At 37.1% G+C, this 23,650-nt stretch overlaps 2 pseudogenes; one reads left to right on the plus strand and one right to left on the minus strand.

The window, feature by feature from the left end:
- The first annotated feature begins 7,714 nt into the window (after nucleotides 1-7,714).
- Nucleotides 7,715-17,428, plus strand: LOC122137185 (annotated as a pseudogene).
- Nucleotides 17,429-22,634: 5,206 nt separating this feature from the next.
- LOC122137199 lies at nucleotides 22,635-23,206 on the minus strand (annotated as a pseudogene).
- Nucleotides 23,207-23,650: the final 444 nt, after the last annotated feature.

Here is a 23,650-nt window from a genome sequence, read left to right on the forward strand (position 1 = left end):
CACAGACTAAAATTCATGTTTGAGCCGTCTCAATTGAAAATATCTTGCTCTGACATATCTTAAAATATGTCAGTGCCTTTGTTCTGTGTCAAGATGCACACCTGTAACATTTTCTGCAAAGGCATTTTTGTAAAAGTTGCTTAAATATCTTAATTTAACTAAGGCCTAGTCAGTGTTGGGGAGTAACCAGTTACATGTAACAGCGTTACCTAATTTAATTACAAAATAAATGTAACTGTAATCAGTTACAGTTACTAAGAAAAAATGAGTAATTAAATTAGTTACTTATGAAAATGTCAACGATTACAAAGGGGATTACATTTGAATATTTACACACATCCACAAACAGATTTAATTGATTTCTTTCCCAAATTTCACTGACTATTCTGAGACACACCGCCCTATAATTTCTGCGATGCGCAAACAGCGTGGTTTATAGAATGCAGTCATAAAAACGGAATTCCTAGCCTAATGCGGACGGAATATGTCACATTTTGGATGAATAAATCAAAGGTAGGTGAGTACACTTGAATCAAAACACGATATGGACTAGTGTCTGTAAATATTAAGCGTCGAAAAACAATATATGAATTGTGTGTCTGTGGAAATCAGGCACAGACTGGACATTGGGAGAAGCGGGACAATTCCCGGTGGCCTGGAAGCTGATTTGCCCCACTATTTTAATATCAATATTGTATAATCGCCTGCCGAATGTACTGAAATGATTATTTCCGAATTCAATAATAGAACGATCGTACAGGTGCGGATATATTTGTGCAGCTCAGCTATTCGATACTCCAGTGTATTCAGGAGATGTTGCTCTCCTGAATGACCTCCACAGAATGAGGAACGAACCGAGAAAAAAAAATTGTGCGTCAAAGAAGGAGTTTCAGAACACACCCACCGATTGCGTAACCTTCACGGACCAATGTAAGCTAAAAGGTGTTTAGGAGCCAAAGCGAACTCCCCCAGAAAGTTCACTTTGGTGAGCCGTTTCGAACTGCCAAAACAAACTCAAAACGAACATTGTTTTGGCCTGATTTTGTTCGAAATGACGTCATATCAGTTCGTTCTTCAATTTCATTTTAAGTATACCAGGCCTTTACACTGGCAAGCTACGCAATATCGCATTGCATAACTTGTCAGTGATGTACGGCTCTGTGTATTAAATGCCGCTCCATCTGAAAGCATGCGATGGAGATTTATCACAGAACCAGCTTTACTGACGAGATGCACATGATAATCACATGCGATTCATCGTGCAGCCCTAAGTTTGTTTGTTGACCACAAAGTACAAAATAGATGAGGAAAACTAGGACGCCGGGTGTATTCAGAGCGCTGCCATTACTGTCTAGAGTGTGTGGAATGTTGCGTTGTGATTGGTTGAGCGGATGTATCCCGTCCTGCAGAGAAAGGAGACTGGCGTTTGTTGCAGTTTGGAAAAAAGGAAGAAAAGATGACAGAATAACTTGGCTGATATTTTTTTTAAAATGGCGTTTATTGCGTTTTGGAACCAAACTCTTTTTATATATATATATATATATATATATATATATATACACATTCATAATGAACTGAACCGCAAACACTTAGATATACGCCTAACAGTGCACTTTTTAACGTTTAAACTAACATTGCAATATGCTTTAAGTGTTCAATATCTACAGATTTTATTTTAAGCAAGTTGTGATGATTTAAGAAAGCTATATTGATCAAACGTGATCAACTCAGCTGTCTGCCGCTACCTGCTTGGTTGTCACTCAAAAAACAAACAAACAAACTTAAATTAAAAAAAAAAAATCCAAATATTTTTCTAAATTAATTAATAATGAAACAATAAGAAATATAACTTTGCATGTGTAACCCGTGCAGGGCTCTACCTGATTTTTTTTTGTTTGGAAACTAATGTTGTGAATCAGGGGTTGTTTTCTAATTAAATGACAAAATTCTTGAGTTGTATTGTGTTGTCTAATTAATTTTATTTTAATTTTTTTAGACATTTTATGGATTCCCCCAATCTCCGGCACGGCCAAACTCTTTATACTAAACCGTATTATTATCAGTATTACTTATTTATTATTTAAACATGTTTTAATTAATACAAAGGAATGATAAAAAGTGATAAATTTCTTAATTCATGGACAAAATTTTCCGCATGTCATGGGCTCTGTATATGGGAATAAAATGTGTTAAAAAAGGCCAGATAAAAAATAAATAGGCCTATGTGTGACCTGCTGAAATAAGCGAATTATTAAATATAAGTTTCAAGCCTTTCATAATTTGTGACATTAATGTAACTATCATTTTATTTTTTATGGCATAATGCACACCTTCTTAAATTTAATCTAAACATTTGAAGTTAATATCTTACTTTTTGTAAGATTTCTAGTTTTTCATGCCACAGTTTTAGCCTATTATTCTTGATTTCTCACAACTCATTTTGTTCAAGGTTGTTTTTTTTGTTTTGTTTTTCATGGTGAGTCAGAGAAAATTGCAAAGCGAATAAAGTCACAAACGTGCAGCCTTGTATATAGGACCAACGGCCAAGGTCAGGATTTTTCGTTCAAAAACTTTAATTAGCCTGTAGATCGAAATGAAAGTCCCTTAAAGGGTTCATATGATGCAATTTCAATTTTTCCTTTCTCTTTGGAGTGTTACAAGCTCTTGGTGCATAAAGAAGATCTGTAAAGTTGCAAAATATCTTTTGTGTTCAGAACAAGAAAGAAATTAAAACAGGTTTGGGACAACGTGACAGTGAGTAAATAATGACAGAAATAAAATTTTAGGGTGAACTATCCCTTTAATGACAGTCGCATGTTTAATAGGCCTACTGTCCCTTAAGACCTGCTCGCATCTAATATACAGGCATGTATGTGTGTGGTGTTGTCAAGGGCGTAGATTTGGTTTGAACATTGGGGGGTTGAACGTTGTATGCTGCCTATTATTTTTTTCAAAAACAATTTTTTATGTGTATTGTTATTGGATAATTTATTTCTTCCTATCTAATCTATCTATCTATCCATCTATCTATCTATCTATCTATCTATCTATATCCTTTGATTACAAATTCAACATATACAAATATGAAAGAGACATCATTTAGACATTTATTTTAAGATTTTTACATTCCACGTTAATGCATTTACATTTTTTTTTAAAGGGAAACACATCGGCTCTTGAACAAATGTAAACATGAAATTTAGATACACCACTTACTCAAAGGCACAGAACAGTGATTATGATTACACAGTTTAAATGAAAGCTCCAAATATCTGCTTGCGCCTCTCACAACCAACAACAAATTCTTGGCACACCAACTTGTTGTCTAAAAGGTCCAACTTGTCTTGGTGGACATGACAAACTGCCACATGATTCTGTCTCTTTTGTGACATACTTGAGCGTAGCCAAGTTTTTAACCTTCTAAGGGCGCTAAGGATGCTTGCTGCCTCCATACTGGATCCAAATTGGTAGTTATGCCTAAACATTGGTAACTGAACTGCAAGCAACTGGCTGTTGATCTCAGAATACTCACAATACACTGAATCAATTTGTCCAGTGAGCAGAGTGTCCTCTAGTTTCTGCAAGGTCAGCAGATCTTCCTGATGAAAACGTTCATTGAGCTCTGACTCAACAACATCAAGCACCTGATAAAACTCAACTCTGTAATACTCTGTTGCAGTTTTTGGCTTGTATGTGCTTGCATCTGTACTAAAACGCTTAGGAAGTCGCCTTGGTTCTGGAACTTAGAAAGGCTCTAGATTTAGAGAATCCACAATCACATTTGCTTGCTCAAAAAGACTTTGAAAGGCATCTTCATTTCTTTTGTCTTTCAAGACAGACTGAACACAAGAAATGGCAGCTTTCATGCCAGAGATAGTCTGTGTCTTTCTTTGGAGAGAAGCATTCAAAACACACCAATTCTCCAATCACAGCTACTGCCAACACAAGACCCAGTAAGGTCTGGCCTTTGAGAAATTGTTGGTGCAAGCCATTGGCGGTGGCTGCACTAGGAGCATTACTGTTTGACATTTCCTCCAAGGAAGTGAGCACAGAATCATACTGCTTGAGAACAGATGTTACAGCTTGGTGTCGTACTGTCCATCGTGTTTGACAGAGAGGATTTAGAGGGCTTGCGATACCATAATCTGCCCTAGCAATCTGGTTAAACTTTTCTTTGAATTTACCAGACAGGCTATACAGATTTCCTAGCTGATGCACCCAGTCAAGAGAATTTCACAGCAGTTTTGAAGCTGTGCATGCCTTTTGGGTAACTAGGTTTACACAACGTGCTCCACAGTGCACATATAAAGATAAAGGCTGTTTCTTTTTAATTACAGCCTGTGCTCCTGAGTATTTGCCAGACATATTGGCTGCACCATCATATGTCTGGCCACGCAATCCAGATAATGGCAAATGTAATCGAGAGAGTACATCCATTGCCATTTTTGCAAGACTCTATCCTGTAGTTTCTGTCACTGCATAAAAACCAATGAATTCCTCATGAGGAATCAAGTCATGGTCAACATAACGAAGACAAATAGACTCTTGCTCTGTACCTGAGACATCTTGTGTTCCATCAACAATTAAGGCAAACTGAGTAACATTAAGGGACTGAATGTTATTAGCTATTCCTCTGATGATGTCATTGCTCATTATGCCAAGTAGTTCATTCTGAATTTGAGGATTTGTGTAATTATGCTTTTGTGCTAGCCACTTGTCAAGGGCTGGATCATCTGCTCCCATACATTTTAGAAGTTGGGGAAAATTCCCCCTCTCTTCAGCATGGCCTCTCAATGCAATACCTTCCTCCTGTTGTCTAGAAACAACTGAGGAAAGCTGTGATGCTATGCTGTTTGTTTCCTGAGCATACACAGTTGTCGCATGGCAGTGGGATTGGCTTTTAGCATGGGCTGTAAACTTTTCAACTGCCTTTTTCCAGTTTCTAAAACCAGTACTCACAAAGGCAGGATCCATCTTAGAGGCAAGCATTGTCTTATTTGAGAGGACTTTTGCACAATAAAAGCATAAAACCCCTTTTAATGTGGTACTGTAATGCAGCCATGGGAACATCTGAAACCATTTTTGCTGAAAGTGTAGCACATAGTTTGCTCTAGTCTGTACTTCTATAAACTTGGGATCAGGATGTGCAGGCTTTAAGCAAGTGACGATTTCTGAATCTTATCTGTCCCTGTTGTCTGTGCTCAGCTGGTCTCTAACATTAGGTTCATTCTGAAACTGACATTACAACACTGTTACACACCAAATAGCTCCCTAGTATATTGTGTACAGTATAGAAAATTGTACATTTAGTTTGTCATATCAAAAATTCTTCCCTATCAGAAATGTTTTCTTCTTACCTGCTCATCTGAAATTGCTGTTTGACTATTGTCCTCACCCTGTCCCTCACTGTGATGTACACATATTACAGTTTTAGCCAGTTTTATTGACTGAATGAACTTTTCATTAGTGTTTGTATGTCATTACCTGATCAGATGTTCTTCCTGACCTTCTTTTGATTGGTTTAATCAGCTGCTACTTTCACATTGGATCTGAACCATCTGATATAAGAACAAAACCACTAAGACATACAACTAAAACACCAAAAACTAACAAATTATTAAACCACACTGTATACAATCTATTCTTAATATCTATTTAAAAAAAAAATACATTTGACTATTTTTAATTGACCAAGTAATCCTCATTAAATAAAACTCATAAAAATCACAGCATACTTTTAAAGATGTATAATAATCTGATTGAACATTTCTGTACCCCTCCCTGTTTTCTTACCCGTTTATCTGAAAGAGCTGCCTGTCTGTTGTCTTCTCCCTGTTCCTCACTGTGATAGAGAAAAGCCGGAATGTGAAACAGTTTCTTGACAGCCTTAGGAACTTGATTTAGTATAAAGCTGTTTACTGGAGCATTAATGTATAGCCTAGAGTTCAAAGGTACAGTGCGCACATCCAAAACAATAAAAACTGTTTTTCTATACTGTTTCCTATTTTATTTTTTGATTGAATGGCATCTTTACCTGATCACCTGCTCCTCCTCTCCCTCTGCTGACTTTTCTACCCTGCTGCTATATTTACCTCGAATCTGTTATAAAAACATGTTTAGTGATTATACACCTCATAACGTTATGAAATTTGTGTATAATCATCATTCATAAAATTCTTACATAGTAGAGATTATCAAAAGAAAGAAATTAAGTATTGAAACCGCCAGTAGACGGCAGCGTTTCACTGTTTTAATGAGTTAACCACTTAAATCATTCATTCATCCAATTCGTTCAAAAGTCAGATTAATTTAGGAAGAAAACAAACACCAATGTGAATACTTTTGTCATTGATAATTACAGACACTATTGAAAAATAAACTAGCAAAACAGACAGCTGCTTTGGTAACTTGTTATACTGATAGTTATAGCTAAATACATTGCAATGGATTAGCTAGCTAAAATATATGTGGTGTGTACTTAGCTATTACACAATATTCTCATACCTCATTCTCAGTACATGCTTTATTTATTTTTATTTTTTGCATCCTTCTCTGACCAGCAGTTAAATATAGTCTGCTGTGCAGCGCTTCTCTTCACTTTTGGCGCTAACGTTACCCGTGTGCTCTCCCATTCAAACACCACTCGCGTTGTTTTGGTGTAAGTGCGACTCATTGGTTGGGCGTTACCAATCGGTTCAATGGTGGGGGAGTATTTTTTGTCTGATTTATTATGACAAACTCATATTTGATTAGGAACAAAATTATTGTTACAAAATAAATAAATTCTACATATTTTTCATTTGATCTGCTGTGATTTTCATGTTGAAATATTGGGGGGGTTGTAACTGATGGATTTTAATATTGGGGGGGTTACCTAATATTGGGGGGGTTACCTCCCCCCCATCCCCCCCATAAACTACGCCCCTGGGTGTTGTACAGTATATGATGGAAACAACCCCCCTGTCCTAATTGCCTCCATCCCTGAGGAAACGGCAGGGCCAAGTTCAGCAGTGGGTGATGTGGAGGACGAAGATGTGGAGGAGCCAGCACCAACACAAGGCAAGAAAAAACGGGGCCGTGAGGATGAGCTGGTGGCTACTCTGAGAAGACTTCACGTTCCAGAGGGAGATGGAGGAGAGAAGAGCCCAAGAGAGCAGAGAGAGAACGGACCGACTGTTTGGTCTTCTTGAGCAAATGGTTAACAAATAAATGTATTAACCACTCTCTCAAGAAAACAGTGGAAAATGGGTCTTATTTTAAGTCAGTTTGCCAATGAAATAGCCTAATTTCTGTACAGTTTATATTTGTAAGTTAAAAATGAAATCAGTTCTATGCATTTATTTTTGTAATTTAATTTATTTGAAATGAGGCTGAGTACTTTTCTTTACATTTTGTATTTTATGTTATTTTTTTGGCGTGGAAATAAAAGGATTCTCTTGTACAATGTTGCAACTTATAATTTTTTACACAGCATTCTTATTTCAATAGAAACATTAAAATACATGTATTTTAGTCTTGAAAAGTAAAATATAAGGAGGCATGGGTAACCTTTAACCTTTAAACCAGTTTAATCTACAACAATGCATCAAAAGACCATATTATTATAGTGCTGCTGCACAGTTAGAACCCCTTCCCTCTTTCCCTCCTCGTTAAAGGCCCCCACTAGTCATTTAGAAAAGGAAACAAACATTTATTGTTTAGACGAGGCACATGACATTTCGCCGCCTACGTGATTTTAGCGGGAAAAAGACTTTTATTTTGGTCTGGCGGTGTGACGTCATGAGGCTGCGCGCTCCCGCGTCTGAGAGTCGGCAGAAGAGTGTAATGCATTTAGACTGCCGCAAATTCTGCTGAAGAAGAAAGGTGTGTGCTTTCAATCAACTAAGCTCGTTTCGAAAATTGTTCAAAACTATGCTTTATGGAGAAACGGGGCATTTTGAACTCCGAGTGAACTGAACCAATCCCAAAGTGACTGTTTTGAATCGCCGCGTGCTAACGACATTTTCTGCTTAAAATGGTGTAAAAGAAACAACTATTTAAGTTTTTTTTTATTATTATTATTAGTTTGTAATTTGAATTGTTCTTTTTGTGTTTCTGTTTTATTGTAGCGCTTTGTGTTTAAGAAAAGCACATTGCAAATAAAATTCTTCTCATCATTAACAAGAACAACAAACACAAACCTTTTACAAACCAACTGCAAGTGTTTTCATGAAAGGGTCATCTACAAACAACTGAATACCAGATAAATCACAAACAATTCTGTGTAGTGTATAAATATATTTTAATCAGCTAATTTAAGTCCATTATCAAACTCTGGGCTGCATTTCCCAAAAGTATGGTAAGCCTAAGTTGATCATAACTCCATTGGTTTCAATGGGTCTACAATGTATTTAAGCTCAAAATACCTTTAGGAAACCACAGCCAAGATTGACTTCCTTACCAGTGTGCAGACTACATAGGGCACTGATTGAGATTTAGTTTACATTTATTTTCTTTGTTAATTATTCTGATCTTAAACAGGGCAAAGTATCCAAACACAAAGAAAAACTGGGATCCACGTGACACACGATTATAAAGATGGAGATTATTAAAGAGGAGAGTGAAGAGATCAAGATTCAAGAAATATTCAGTCTGAAGCATGAAGATACTGAGGAACAAACGAAGATGGAGTTTATTAAAGAGGAGAGTGAAGACATGAAGATTTTAGAAAAATTCAGTCTGAAGCATGAAGATACTGAGGAGCAAACAGGTTGGTTTTCATTTGAACCTTATAATTCATTTCTGTAGAGCTGGGCATTTTAATATATATGAAGAATGTCTCCCACGAGTGTAAAAGTGTTAAATGACATTAGACAGAAATGTTGAGATCACATGACAAATGAGTGCAGCTGAGAAGATCCTGCTTTCACACTGGACATTTGTTATTATGACATCATGCATTTAAGTTATAACAATAATATGGAATTAGCCTAAACAAATGAAAAAAAAAAAAGTTCTGTAACACTACACCCAATATCTGCTTCTAATATTAAAACCGTTATATTTAGAACTTAAATTATTTTCTTAAACTTTTGCATAATTAGCTTATTTTGCACAAAGCAAACCTTGATATGTGAGTGATTACAAAAGGTATTTGGTGAGCACATAAAACAGCCAGTGGACACTAAGTTTACATCAAAATTAATCCAGATACACATGAAAATGGCGTCTTTGTTTAAGAAAAATTCTCTATCCACATTAGCACTTCCAAGCATTTTCCAAAAGTTTCTCATTCACACTCAAACGTCAGAAAACGTTAAATTCGTTTAAAAAAAACCCTTAAAATGTTAAACCGCGCATGCGTGAAACCTGAGACGATTCAGACGAACAGACATACGTTTTCATGCAGTTCTTCTGGTAAAAATTTCATTCACCGAAATACTTATTTTTCGCTTTTAAAACAAGACAATGTAGGACATACAGAAAAACAAAATAGGAGAAAATAGTGCTGTAAATATAAAGCATGTCCAACAATAAAAAATACGGCAAAACAAAAGCACAGACATTGAAGTTAAATTACGTGAAGTGTTAGATTGTAATGTGTACGAGTTGTACATCTCTGTATCTTTATATTTATATTTATATATATATACACAAGTAGATTTTTCTAAAAGTAGGTACTTCAACCTCCATTTATTCACATAATTTTCAAAATATTACTGTTATTGTGTCATGAAATGTAGTTTTTAAAAAGTATTTCAGGTGAGAATGTAGTTGTTTTAAACTCAAATCTGTGGTTTATTTATACAGCGCCTATTTGAAAATGTTCTTCACTGATTTCGGAGACTATCGGCTCCACGCGATGAGCAGGCGCTTAGTGCTCATGTTTCCCAACGAGAGCAGCCTCAACTCGGCTAGTCCTTCTGACATTTGCCGCTGGCTCATAAAAAATGAAAAGAGGCAATGCTGTTTGGTATAACATTTAGCTTCATTGTAATGTATTCACGTTACCTGAACTACATTTCTGTGGCTATTAATGTTTAAATGAAAATGAAAAGAGGCATTTGTTTGATATATTTAGTCTTATTGTAAATACAGTGAGGAAAATTGCAGTAGGCGAGCTGACTGACATTTTCAAGTGTGCTGCTGTTTCATTTGCAGAATTCACACTCCTGAGTCGAACTTGCGAAGTCCGAAATTTGTGGGGGGGAAAAAAAACAGTGGAAAAGCAGCTAAAGAGAGGAAATGGAAAAAGTTTTTCAAATAATATCAATATAACTAAATAGATTATAAAGCAGAGGGGAGGGGGAAAATAGAAAAGGGGGAGAGGGTTGGATGTTGAGTTTGAGGTGGTACGGACACGATTTCAAAACTGACTGCCACAAATATATTTTCCAAAAGGCTTTGACTTTGATTGCCTGATAAAGCAGTGTTTGTGAGCGGAGCGCTGCTTTGTGTACAGCTGTTACTGGAGAAACCAGCCTACCGGTCTCGGATCGAGCATGCATTTACAGAGTTTACCGTGGAAACAGCTTTGTTCTGCTGTTCATAAGCGCCACCTGCTGTCAAACTGTGGATTCATTCAGGCTCTCTGCCATATTTTTGTTCAGACCTGTTACGTTCTTCATATATTTTGTATTTTTTGTTTGCTCCCTGATTTTTTTTTCCCCTCTCTTGCTGTTTTTGCTCTGAATTCTTTGGTTTTGTCTATTGGTTGTTCAGTTTAACGGTTGACCAATCAGGTTCGACCTACCCAACAGTCCAGAAGACGTGAAATAAAGTACGCGCATCCATAATAAAACGTCCCTCACACGGTTCCAGGGGGTGAATAAAAGCCTTCTGTAGCGAATCAGTGCCTTTTTGCAAGATAAATATCCACATTTCAAACATAATAAACACTTTTTTTTCTCACTTCCGTTGACTGTAGTACACCGAAGCAGTCCCGGCGGAAGACGTAGAATGTCGGCGTTGTGCAATTAGTGACGAATGTGGAGAGAAAACAAAACGCCGGTCATGAATTAGAAGCACAAAACAAGGATTTGTAAAGAAAAAAAAGAGGAGACTGGTTTTCCTTTGCTAAAGTAAGCTTTGCTCCTGCATTTCTCAGAGGCGCGCACAATGCCTATATCCTACGTCATCCGCAGGAACGGCTTCCCATACGACAGTCAGCGGAAGTGAGAAAAAAGTGTTTATTACATTTGAAATATGGATATTTATCTTACAAAAATGCATGGATTTGCTACAGGAGGCTTTTATTCACCCCCAGGGGACGTATGAGGAACATTTATTATGAATGCGCACAATTTATTTCGCATCTTCTTGACTTAACAAAAAGCATCCGCTTACCCCATTGTAAGGCTTGGGGCCAGGATTTTTTTTTTAAATAACTCAGATTTAAGTTATCTAAAAGAAGAAATTCATACATTAGGGCTGTCAAAAAAAAAAGTTAGAATTTCGAATATTTGTCGGAAAAAAAAAAAAAATCACATTGCAAAACCGTTGCATTTGAATTTTAGATCCGTGTCAGCTGTCAGGCAGCCTTATCAGTGGCGGACGAAATGCGACGACTATGTAAGTGTCATTGCATTTTAATGCTTTTGTTAACCTATCCAGTTGAACCCACTAGATGCGGTGCTGCTATGTAGTTCATTCAATATATTGCGGAAAACGAGAGCATCAGTGTGGAGATGATGTTGTTTGTCAAAACTGAAACCAAGCAGTTCACACAGATCGCATATTTATCACATTTTCAAGATTGACATCTATCTAACTTGCGTCTCGCACAAGAGAGTGGCATGTTTTAGAAAGCCATGTAAAATGAATGTAAGTTAAACTTTTAAAAAACATCTCAAGACTTTACGGTTTTTGCCCATCCTACTCTATCTCGTGTTTTTAAAAGAAGAAACTAGCCTATTCTTTGTGATTGGTTTTTAGTTCTTTTGAATTTAACTATACATACATGCATGGTGCTGTTTATCTTTCTAATTGTTTAAGCAACCTTTTTAATTTATATATGATTTATACACATTATTTTAAACATTATGCACTATTTTTTTCAAAGATAGTCATGTTATTTTATTACGCTTTCACGTGGCCTCAGGAGAGAAGTCAAAACTTTATCCCCCTAACTGATATTATAAGGGGTGCACGATAAATATCGCCCGATAATTAATTCGCATCTCGTCAGTAAAGCTGGTTATCTAATCAGCGGTAAATTCCATCAGGTGCGTGATTTCACATAGAACAGCTGTTACTATATAGAGCCGTTGTTAACTGACAAGCTGCGCAAATCCACGTTCATTGTCAGATGCACATTAATTATCGGCCAACATATATTGTGCACCCCTAGAAATTATGCCTTTTAAATTTGAACATAATTTGAATATTTATAATATTTAAGTAGAAAATTCAAGTTTAGTTTTTCAGTCATTTTGACCACCCTAGGATGCTTTGAGGGTGAGTACATCACAGAATAATTTTTGGGTGAACTAAACCTTTAATGTTTACTTATTTTTTTAAAGCTGAAATCATGATTTAATGTATATATTCCCAAGTTATGTGAGTACTTTAGTTTTCTTAATCATACTTATTTTTTAAAACAACAGAATTTAAATTGCAATGTGGCAAATACCACAGATATGCTTAGGTTAGAGCTGATAAAACTAATGAGAATATTGCTTGTGAATAGATTACTTTTTAACAACAAATGGGAAAAAAAAATTCTTAAATCTAACTTTTTACTTGGACAGATGGATGAGATTGGTTTAGTTGTCCCTGGGGGCTGTTTAAAAGAAGACTTAAAGTCCAAAACCTGACTTGAAGTAACCTAACAAATCAATCGGGGTTAAAGCGGTAGTATAAATAACAATTTAAGTTAATACATTCTCACTAATTTGATCCAGGTTCAGTGTGTCAAGATACTGTGATGTTCATGATTCTTAAGCAGCCCTTAATGTTGATCATGGATCAGATCGATCCACCATGACAAAAAGCGAATATGTTTGTGCCGTTTAGTACATTTGAGATGTTTGTGTTTTTCTCAGTGCATATTCTTCATCTGTAATGGCTTGTTTCCAGCGGTACGGTACAGTACAGTTCAGTGCAATACAATTCGTTGCGGGTAACCCTGATCCAGCTTGCATTTCCACTGCCAATAGTACTCTTCTTGATAGGCGTGGTGTATGCCAGAAAGTAGCAGTTGACAAAAAAAGCGTGACAATAAGCTCAACTCTGTTGTTAAATGTCAGTTTAAACAATAATACCCATTATATAAGTATAAGTACAAAGTATAAGAGGCTTATATAAAAGAAAATAAGCAAACAGTTCAGTCAAACTATGCTACAAAGTCAGCGCTGTGCTATGGTAAAGTTCAAATTAAATATATCAAGTCAAACATAACTATGTGCTCAGCCAAAACGATATGACCAGGAATGAATAATAGATTCATGAGACCACAAATGCCTGTTAAATATAGCCAACCCAAAACTAACTATCATGTTTAATCACTACAAAGACATCAGAGCCAGCAGCAAATATCCGAAGGACTAGCCGAGCTAAGGCTACTCTCGGCAGATACATGAGCACCGATCGCCTGAAGCTCCAAAATCGGCATAGCGAATTTTCAAATAGGCACTTTCTTTATAAATCAACCACAGATTTCAGTTTTAAACAATTACATTCTCGCCTGAAAAACTCCTTTTCATGACACAAGAACAGTAATATTTAGGGAAAATGACGTGGTTTTTGGGCAATGACGTTACACAAGTCCACAAGAACGCATATTGAGAAATGGCTATTGTCTGTGTGAAAATATAAAATTATAAAATACACGTTTATAATTTGTTTGCGCACTCTGATGTAAATGAGGCCAACACTCATGGACAGCAGAGCGGAATGAGTGAAGGACGCTTTATCCCTTTGTATCACGCAGTAATGATTGTAGTCAACCAATCAACATTCTGCGTTGTGTTTAGCTCCAACCTTTTGATACCCCAATGGAAGGGTTCCAAAAAAGTGGTACAGTACGGTTCGCTATTTTGGTACCATTCACAACTTCTCACAGTGGAAACGGAAATAATTGCGGACTGTACTGTACCGAACCGTATCGCCATGAACAAATGTTAGAAAGTCATGCAAACATATCCATTTTGCTGTCAGGAGTGAGCGAGGGTTACACGAGTGAACGAGTGCTGCTGTGCACTAATCAGACGGAGTGCACTAGAAAAAGAGTGCAATAATTCTGAGTACAATATACATTTTGCTAAATATTTGTTGTTGGACATTGTGACATGTAGAATTACAATCCTTAATATAAATGTATTTTTATCATAGCAGTAATTGTAAATTAAATGTAAGCTAGCTAATACAGTCCTAATTACTAGCTCAAATAAGTGAATGTGTTCCTCTTTCCAGTTAAAATGTAGGCTGTTTTCTGTTATTTAGTTCATTTTTAATTTAGTGCTTGTAAAGCCTCATTTTAGATTGTAATGTTGTAATGTTAAATATAGAAGGTACAGCTGTCAGAAATACTTGCACAAAAACATTTAAAATTGAGTGATTTATTAAAAAAAATTATGATTTATGATTATTTATTGTTTCTCATCCTCTGACTCAAACAGTTTTGGGGTGTTTTCCATTTAAAAGGTCAGTGTAACAGCCGACTTTAGTGATTGTCTAACATCATTGCCGCTTAATAAAACCTCACAAGGAATTATTGTGTGATTAATTTTTCATCTGGCTGTTGAGTTGGGAGTTAATCCACTTTTCTTTTTTTCCCCCCCTCTCTCTAAATTTGTTGCATTTTTATCCCCGAGGAGAAATAAAAAAGGCACATAATAGAGATCAGTCTATATCTAGATTTCCTAAAATTTGCTATTAGACTTTGTAAAAATGAATTGTATAACGATCAGCTTAAACTCTGTAGGACACCGGTCGACCAGGATCAGGTTTGGACACACTGGTATAGGATCCATCATACATGGATTACACATCTACGTGATTTGATGTTAATTGCTTTATGCCATTAAACTGGGGTTAACTTTTAATTGTCTGTTTTTCCACCTTAAACTTAACAGTGCTGAAAGAGGAGAGAGGAGGACTGAATGAAACTGAAGAGAAAGATCAGTATGAGAATCTTCATGATTCAATAACTGGAGAAAAATCTTTGTGTTCCTTACAGTTTGAAAAGACTTCCACACGAAAAAAAGATCAAAAGACAGGAATTAAGAGTTATTTCACTTGCCTTCAGTGTGGAAAGAGTTTTAGTCAACAAGGAATCCTTAAAAGCCACATGAGAACTCACAATGGAGAGAACCCTTTCGTCTGCAAACAGTGTGGAAGAAGTTTCAGCACAAATTTTAAACTTAAATACCACATGAGAGTTCACACTGGAAACAAACCCTTCACTTGCCATCTGTGTGGGAAAAGGTTTGAGCAAAAGCAATACCTTTATGTGCACAAGCAAATTCATACTTTGAAGAGCCCTTTTACCTGTCAAGTGTGGAAAGCGTTTCCCTTATAAAGTATTCCTTAACATGCACATCAGAGTTCACACTGGAGAGAAGCCTTACACGTGCCCTCAGTGTGGAAAGAGTTTCACTTATAAAGGAAACCTTACCATTCACATGAGAGTTCACACTGGAGAGAAGCCTTTCACATGCTATTATTGTGGAAAGAGTTTCAGTCACTCTGGAACCCTTAAACGCCACATGAAAATTCACACTGGAGAGAAGCCTAATAGATCCCCTCAGTGTGGAAAAGACAGCAGAATTACTACAGAGAGACTTTTTACTTGCCAATCGTGTGGAAAGTGTTTCACTCATAAAGGAAGATTTAAAACGCACATGAAAGTTCACACTGGAGAAAAGCCTTACACGTGTAAACAGTGTGGAAAGAGTTTCAGTCTAAATGGAAACCTTAAAAGACACATGAAAGTTCACTATAAAGAGAAGCCTAACAGATCCCCTCAGTGTGGAAATAGTTTGAATCAAAGTGGAGAAAACAAGATAATTGACACTACAGAGAGGCGTTTTTCCTGCCAACAGTGTGGGAAAAATTTCGCTTATAAAGGAAACCTTAAAATCCACATGAGAACTCACACTGGAGAGAAGCCTTTCACATGCAAACAGTGTGGAAAGAGTTTCACTCATAAAGGAAACCTTAAAATCCACATGAGAACTCACACTGGAGAGAAACCTTTCACATGCAAACAGTGTGGAATGAGTTTTGCTCATAAAGTAAGCCTTAAAATGCACATGAGAACTCACACTGGAGAGAAATCTTTCACATGCAAACAGTGTGGAATGAGTTTCACTCAACATAGAAATCTTACCAGCCACATGAATGTTCATAATAAAGAGAAGCCTAACAGATCCCCTCAGTGTAAAAAGAGTTTGAATCAAAGTGGAGAAAACAATATAATTCACACTACAGAGAGCCGTTTTTCCTGCCAACAGTGTGGGAAGAATTTTGCCTCTAAAGGAAGCTTTGAAAGCCACATGAGAATTCACACTGGAGAGAAGCCTTTCACATGCAAGTGTGGAAAGAGTTTCACTAAAAGGAAACCTTAAAATCCACATGAGAACTCACACTGGAGAAACCTTTCACGTGAAACAGTGTGGAATGAGTTTCTCTCATAAAGGAAGCCTTAAAACGCACATGAGAACTCACACTGGAGAGAAACCTTTCACATGCAAACAGTGTGGAATGAGTTTCACTCAACATAGAAACCTTACCAGGCACATGAATGTTCACAATAAAGAGAAGCCTAAAAGATCCCCTTAGTGTGAAAAGAGTTTCAATGAAAATTTATAAAATGGATAATTCCGGTCCTTCATTCTGATTGGCTGAGCCACATTCTTAGCTGTTGTAAATTTAATCTACAAACATACACCTCTTTGTTGTCTGTGTGTTGTTCTAAATTCACTGCAAACCACAGGTTCTTGTGGCTTATTGCTTTACTAAACCTTGATGTCCACAAGCAAATTCACACTATGGAGAGCCTTTTTACCTGCCAACAGTGTGGAAAGAGTTTTACTCATAAAGGAAGTCACACTGGAGAAAAGCCTTACACATGTCCTCAGTGTGGAAAGAGTTTCAGCCAAAAACGATACCTTGAAGTTCATATGAGAAGTCACACTGGAGAGAAGTTTCAACCAAAAAGGTAACCTTAGGTACCACATGAGGATCTACTCCAGATTGACCTGTTTAAATGTCATCAGTGTGTAATGAGTTTTACAGACAAGATAAACCTAGGTATCATGCAGGGACACTGGAGAGAAGCTTGTTAAGTGCCATCACTGTGGAAAGACTTCCAGAAACAGCAAATCTTGAGTTTCACATGATGATGCATACCATCTTTCGTAGAGCTGCTTTACATCTGAATCACATCTTGAAACATTGGCATGTTACCTAACTGAATTCAATAAACACTGAACGGATTCTAATTGATTAACTGCATTGCTGTCTTTTGTAGAACTACTTACAGCTGAATTGATGTCATTTCAAACTTGATGAGCTTCACACTGATTGCTCTGAACTTACTTGATATATACAGTTTTATGCATGTTATGATAGAATTTGTAGTTAATGTAACTTTACCTATACCATGTTTGGTATCTATGAATTCATATGTTGATGATATAAATAAGTGTATATTTTATGTTGTAATGGAGCTCTTCAATACTGTTAATTCTTAAATACATTTTCAGTAAGCAAATTATGAGAATAAAAGTGTGTTGGTGTGTGACAGGAGGGCCTTCATCCAAGGATAGGAAGTAATGAACAAGTCTAAGAATGCAGTTGCGTGATTCTAGAACTGGTCACCACCATTGAAATACCATCACTGGCGCAGAGAGAAAACATTCTGAGAGACGAGGCTATAAAAGAGGAAGAATGCCCTCCCTTCACTGTCACACTGTGCAGCATCTACAGTCGTGGCCAAAAGTTTTGAGAATTACATAAATATTAGTTTTCAAAAAGTTTGCTGCTAAACTGCTTTTAGATCTTTGATTCAGTTGTTTCTGTGATGTACTGAAATATAATTACAAGCACTTCATACGTTTCAAAGGCTTTTATCGACAATTACATGACATTTATGCAAAGAGTCAGTATTTGCAGTGTTGGCCCTTCTTTTTCAGGACCTCTGCAATTCGACTGGGCATGCTCTCAATCAACTTCTGGGCCAAATCCTGACTGAAAGCAACCCATTCTTTCATAATAACTTCTTGGAGTTTGTCAGAATTAGTGGGTTTTTGTTTGTCCACCCGCCTCTTGAGGATTGACCACAAGTTCTCAATGGGATTAAGATCTGGGGAGTTTCCAGGCCATGGACCCAAAATTTCAACATTCTGGTCCCCGAGCCACTTAGTTATCACTTTTGCCTTATGGCACGGTGCTCCATCCTGCTGGAAAATGCATTGTTCTTCACCAAACTGTTGTTGGAAGAAGTTGCTGTTGGAGGGTGTTTTGGTAGCATTCTTTATTCATGGCTGTGTTTTTGGGCAGAATTGTGAGTGAGCCCACTCCCTTGGATGAGAAGCAACCCCACACATGAATGGTGTCAGGATGCTTTACTGTTGGCATGACACAGGACTGATGGTAGCGCTCACCTTTTCTTCTCCGGGACAAGCCTTTTTCCAGATGCCCCAAACAATCGGAAAGGGGCTTCACTCGGAGAATATGACTTTGCCCCAGTCCTCAGCAGTCCATTCACTATACTTTCTGCAGAAGATCAATCTGTCCCTGATGTTTTTTTTGGAGAGAAGTGGCTTCTTTGCTGCCCTTCTTGACACCAGGCCATCTTCCAAAAGTCTTCGCCTCACTGTGCGTGCAGATGCGCTCACAACTGCCTGCTGCCATTCCTGAGCAAGCTCTGCACTGGTGGCACTCCGATCCCGCAGCTGAATCCTCTTTAGGAGATGATCCTGGGCACTTGCTGGACTTTCTTGGATGCCCTGAAGCCTTCTTTACAAGAATTGAACCTCTTTCCTTGAAGTTCTTGATGAACCTATAAATTGTTGATTTAGGTGCAATCTTAGTAGCCACAATATCCTTGCCTGTGAAGCCATTTTTATGGAACGCAATGATGGCTGCACGCGTTTCTTTGCAGGTCACCATGGTTAACAATGGAAGAACAATGATTTCAAGCATCACCCTCCTTTTAACATGTCAAGTCTGCCATTCTAACCCAATCAGCCTGACATAATGATCTCCAGCCTTGTGCTCGTCAACAGTCTCACCTGAGTTAACAAGATGATTACTGAAATGATCTCAGCAGGGCCTTTAATGACAGCAATGAAATGCAGTGGAAAGGTTTTTTTGGGATTAAGTTAATTTTCATGGCAAAGAAGGACTATGCAATTCATCAACATTCTTGAATATATGCAAATTGCTATTATAAAAACTTAAGCAGCAACTTTACCAATTTCCAATATTTATGTAATTCTCAAAACTTTTGGCCACAACTGTAGTCTCAGGCATGTTCACACAAATATTTTAAATCCTCTAATAAATTAGTGGGTGGGTTGGCAGTTACTCATGTTGTATTATGTAGTGTAGGTTAACTGGGAGAGTGGCAGATATTAATTTGTGCTATAGCAGATAAACTGTAAATAATTCAAAATAATCCTGAATGAACAATAAATGATTCAAGTCATCATAGTCATCTGAACCAAATTTTATTAAAGCTTCTCAACAAGTTTCTCAAAAAGTGCATGGTAATGCTCAGCCCTCTCTCTCTTTCTCCTCAGCAGCTGCCTGCCTTTCCCTCTCCTCATCTCTTGCTTCCTCAGAAGGTCAACGAGTTCTGAGGTGCCCTGCCTCTTCCTGCATGGCTTCTGTGCTGCACTGCCAGGGTCAGGGGCAGAGGAGGAAGAAGCAACTATGCCACCACCAGTGGCAGACACATTTGCTGCAACTACAAGGGGTGGATTAATAGAATGCTGCCCCTGGAGCACAGCATTCATTTCTGCATACCGCTGTGACTCCTCCTGCCTCTACTCCTTTCCATGTTGGTGGGTCCCTCAACTCCTAATAATAATAATACTGCAAGAAATCATTTATCCCTTCAATGCATATAATAATTAAACACACACACACACACACACATCAATTAAAAAAAAGTGGTCTTACCTTATATGTCTCTTTTATATTGTTCCACTTGTTTTTTGGCCTGTTTAGCCTTAACTGGAATGACAGTGTTTTTCACAAAAACCCTAAATGGAGCAAACATTTAATCAGAAACAGGAAATTATAATGTAAAATTAGACACAGCATGAAATAAAATATATAAAAAATAAAAATGTTGTTACTTACTCCCAACCAGACTTGGAGGAGTTCCTTTTTCCAGTGAAGAGGGCTTTGTTCGCCCCTCTCCACCGGATAAGTACTCTCGTCTGTTCGTTGGACCCCAAGTAAAACAAGAAAAAGATTTTACTGTTAAATAACTGACTAACCAAAAGCTAATTAAGCATGTTTTAATGCAGTAAGCTCTGTTTGCAACTCCAAACATCCCATTAACTAAAAGACAAGTTAACAAGTTTACGATTACCTTAGGATAGAAGCTGGTTTAACCAAAATGCTTAAGTCCTGAGGAATAAATACGACTAGTCAACAACCTCATATTTCCTTATCTAAATTTATATGTATATATATATTTACAAGCATATTTGTGTTGTTGTCGTTAAGACGGCGTTAAAAAATTACAGTTGTGCGTAGCACTTCCTTCCTCCACCATTTTGCTGCAATAACTTCTGGGACTTAAAGCCATTTCAGCACGCAAGTCTGCACTCAATGCATCCTCGATATCAAGAACACATCCGGGTATCTTCATGACTCCTCTGTACTTGTGTTCTCGAGAATTGGAACTGAACTTCGATGGTTAATGATGACGTAGAGCGAGAACACAAGGACGCAAGATCGCTGAAGAATGCATATTGAGAAACAGCCAATGTATCACTTTTATTTCATTCTTCCTGTTTTATAAAAAATATTCTATTAATGTCACTCGATTAAAAAAAATTAACTAATTAATAGCACATTTTTTCTGAAATTAAGTAAGCGATAATCAAAAGCTAGCTGTGCATTAAAGGATTTTAAATGCACGACGTGGAGGCAAAGAATCGCATAGAATGTAGGATAGCCATTGATTATCCCGCTTATTCCATGGTCATTTGCCAAGTTATAGACAAGTTAAAAATACTATTGCTCTTTGTAGTGCAATATTTGATAATGAGTATAATAACAATAATAATGAGTAAAAATGACAATTATTTTCGTCAGTTACAGCACGTTAGCACTAGCATGCTGCCCGCTTCAAATCATACACAAAGATGAAATAGTGCAGTAAAGACCACATTTATTCAAATGAATTATAGCATGTATTTCAATTAATTATCGATCAATCTTTTGTGAGAGAGAGAGAGAGAGACAGAGAGAGATGACAGTTGTGTGTATATGTGTGCTGCCTCTGTGAGTATCTCTCTACAAACAATTAATTCAAAAACAGCAATTTTACCACCTTGTTGCTGAGGAATATAGTGTAGCAATCTATCTACGCTATTTTATTAATAAAGAAATAACAGGGAAGCATTGACAACAGTTTGTGTGTGTGTGCAGCGCAATCAGCAATCTCTCTCTCTCACTGTGTGTGTGTGCAAGTGATGTGTGTTGGTTAGTGTACATCAATTAAAGCAGCGCATTAATATAAAATGGTGATTAAACTGACTTGGAACTACCTGTGCATTAAACAGTTTTACTGCCAGCCAATCAGAATCCAGTATTCAGACATACCATGGAATAATCACGATTAATTCCACCTAACATTAACATTTTTAAGTATACTTAATTCACATTCAATCTTCCAAGTAATGCACAAACAACATGAAGACAGTATATTTTTATTATTCGTTTAATGGCATCTTTTTTTATGACTGAAGGCCATTATCACTGATGGTAATACAACTGATGTCTCTGAAATTGTTTTTTACCCACCCCTAATATTTAACCATTGACTATCAATGGTTTCATCGGGCGCATGTGCCTGGCCCTAAATTAACTCCGGTCTGTGTTTGTTTATCAGTCTGGTGCTGGCTACAAACACAGTTAAAGTTAAGGGGCCAGTTGTTCAAAGTTAAGCTGATCGGATTTTGGTTATCGGATTGGATCAAATCTTGAAAATGGGTTGTTCAAAAGGGAAAGAAGGAATCTGAAATAAGACTAGATCACGGAATCCAATCCTAGTTTTAATCTGGATCAAACCTTCAGTTTGTGTTGTTCAAAACTTGTCAGTAGGATTTGGATAACTTTGATCCAAAAAAACAGGATTATCCTGATCCCAACAGGGGGTAGGATTTCAAGGTGGATTCCAGGAGGAAAATGTAGTAAAACGTTAAAATTGGTCAAATAATACATTTGTATCATTTAGTGTATATACTTTTATTTATATTTTGCTCTTGACTTGTATAACCGTTGTAACAGTGATAAAGTAGATATAGTAGACAAAGGCTACCAATTAAGCTATTCAGTATAGTAAAGTAAATATAATGAAATAATCCCCCAAACAGATTTCAATAACAAACAAAAATAATATATTCCATTTTTCTGTCATTCATCACCGTATATTAATTTCAAAGAAACAATCATCAGAGATAAGCCTGTCAAAAATAATGTCTAACAATTGCATCCCTTACTATACGTCCAGTCAGTCCCTCATTCTGACAGAATGCCAGAGGTTGGTCTGGTTCTTCAACAGGCTCCGGTGCATCATACACATCATCACAGAGAGGGACATTGCGCCCGGTAGCGATGTTGTGCACTACGATACACGCTAGTATTATGTTGCATGCTCCCTGTGGTTCCAACTCACAAGTAGTTAAGGCATGCAAAGCGTCTCTTCAGAACTCCATTTAAACCCTCAATTGCACATCTTGTTTTGCAGTGAGCAGTGTTGAAGTGTGCCTGCGCAGGTGTGGTTGCTGCAAGAAAAGGAGTCAGGAGCGGATAGGCACTGTCTCCTAATATTATGCCATCCGTTCGGTTGATTTGGAGCTCTCTGTATAAAGCACTCTCTCTCAGGATACGTGCATCATGAACAGACCCAGGCCACTTCACGACACAGTTTGTGATGATGAGGTCAGCATCGCCCACAAGTTGGATGTTGAGCCTCCCCTTTCGGTTGATGTAATCCCTCCCAATCCCTCTCATGAGGTGCTTGGATATGCACATGAGTGCAGTCATGCCATGATTTTCACATTCAGATCAAATTTCTCATGCAGACTGTAACATCAAGGATTCAGTTAACTATGTTTACTGGGTAATCATTAATATATCAAAAATAAATATAAGAAAATGTGGTCATCATTGTGAGGAAAATTAATCTTTCATGTAAAATAATGGTTTCATTATGCAAACGCATTGTGTAATTCATAAAGTATAACGTAACAAAAAAATTACATGTCAGTTATCTAAAAGTATAATAAACTTGCTAGCAAAAAGTGAGCAGCTTGTCCGACAGTTTTGGAAACTGTTTAAGATATGGTGATCTCATGTTCTCATTTAAATATTCTGAACATTATTCAGTACGTTACAAAATAAAATACAGGGATTAGCAGGGATGCTCGTTTTTGATCATACTTGCATGAAAGTGCTGGTTCAGATATTTGAGTGAAGTTGG

This window comes from Cyprinus carpio, chromosome B4 (assembly GCF_018340385.1).
Source record: "Cyprinus carpio isolate SPL01 chromosome B4, ASM1834038v1, whole genome shotgun sequence".
NCBI lineage: Eukaryota > Metazoa > Chordata > Actinopteri > Cypriniformes > Cyprinidae > Cyprinus > Cyprinus carpio.